We start from the raw sequence: 1,734 nt of genomic DNA on the forward strand, positions 1-1,734 counted from the left end.
TCCAACCCGTGGTGGACAAAGGAGTTGACTATGAAAAAGAAAGAGGTCACACGCCTCAGAAGAGAATGCCAGAAGGCCAAGAAGCCAGAGAGTCCTAAGAGCACTAAAGAGCAATATCGCACCTCACTGCGACAATACAGCCAAGAGGTTAGAAAGGCAAAACGAGACAGCTGGACAGAATTTGTCACGAGCCATGGCAACAAAGAGCCATGGGGCTTCATATACAAGCAACAAGCCAATAAGCTGAGAGTAGAGAAGGTCATAAGCACGCTCAGAAGGGGCGATTGCTTCACAATGGACGTGGAAGAAACGGCAAGACGCCTATTAAATGTACACGTTCCAGATGACCGTGAAGAAGAGGATACACCCGAACAGCGAGATATCAGGGTAGAAGCAAACATAGCGCCAGATACGGCCGACGCCCCACTCTTCACAGGGCTAGAAGTGGCCAGGGCGGTTAAACGCTTCAAAAACAACAAGGCACCTGGGCTAGATCTTGTTGAGAGCAACGTACTGAAAGCAGTATGTAAGATAATCCCAAACCAAATTACGAGGCTATTCAATGGATGTCTTCAATGGGAAACCTTTCCCTCGGTATGGAAGATAGGCTCGTTAAGGGTCCTCCTGAAAGGCGAAGACAAGGATGAGAAAGATCCAAAGTCATACAGGCCAATATGCCTGCTCTCAGCTGTTGGGAAGCTCTTTGAAAGACTTCTCATGTTGCGCTTGACGGACACGGCGCTGGCACCAGGGAAAATTTCCAACCGACAGTTCGGCTTCATGCCGGGAAGATCGGCGGAGGACGCAATCGTCGAATTGCGCCAAATGGTGTCTAACGCAGACAAAGGCTACGTAGTTGCCCTATTGTTTGATATTTCGGGCGCCTTTGATAATGTCTGGTGGCCCCTGGTGTTCCAGGCCCTCAAGGAGAGGGAGTGCCCCCGAAACGTGTTCGGAGTACTGCAGAGCTACTTCAAAGACAGACAGGTCACGATAGCAAGCGGTCAAATCACTGTCTCCAAACAAGCCACGCGAGGTTGCCCACAAGGCTCAGTGCTCGGACCAGGTGGATGGAACCTCATGTTCGACGGATTATTAAAAATCCTAGATAACTCCGCGAAGGACCGCTACATTGCATACGCGGATGACCTTCTGGTCCTAGTGACCGGCAACTCCCGGAGAGAAATCGAGGTTAAAGGCCAACAAATAGTCAATGAGATCAATGAGTGGTGTAGGATGGCCAAACTCCAAATCTCTGAGACAAAGACTGAAGCCATCTTGCTCAGGAGCAAAGAGACCAGGAGGGCCACAATGACTGCCCGCCCGGACAGGGCCAGGCGGAGCAGAAAGAAACTTGTCAGATTCGAGAGCAGACCGCCTATCATTAGGCTGGGACAATCGAAAATTAAGTTCAAGGATTCCGTAAGGTACCTTGGAATACACTTCGATAAGGGCATGAAGGTAAAAACCCATTGCCGGGTCCTAAGCGAGAAAGTGGGCTCGCTATTCGACAAACTAGGTAAGCTTGCAAAGTCTCAATGGGGCCTAAGGAATAGGGCGCTTTCCACTATATACCGGGGAGTGTTCAGCCCAACAGTCGCATACGCGGCTGCGGGCTGGTCCGACCTGTGTATGGAAAGCGAAATGAAGATTCTTAGGGCTGTGCAGCGCCGAGTTCTCCTGTCTTCAACAGGCGCGTACCGCACGGCATCCTGGGAGGCTCTCTGCGTAACT

Source organism: Wasmannia auropunctata, unplaced genomic scaffold (assembly GCF_000956235.1).
Source record: "Wasmannia auropunctata unplaced genomic scaffold, wasmannia.A_1.0 LD336101.1, whole genome shotgun sequence".
Classification (NCBI taxonomy): domain Eukaryota; kingdom Metazoa; phylum Arthropoda; class Insecta; order Hymenoptera; family Formicidae; genus Wasmannia; species Wasmannia auropunctata.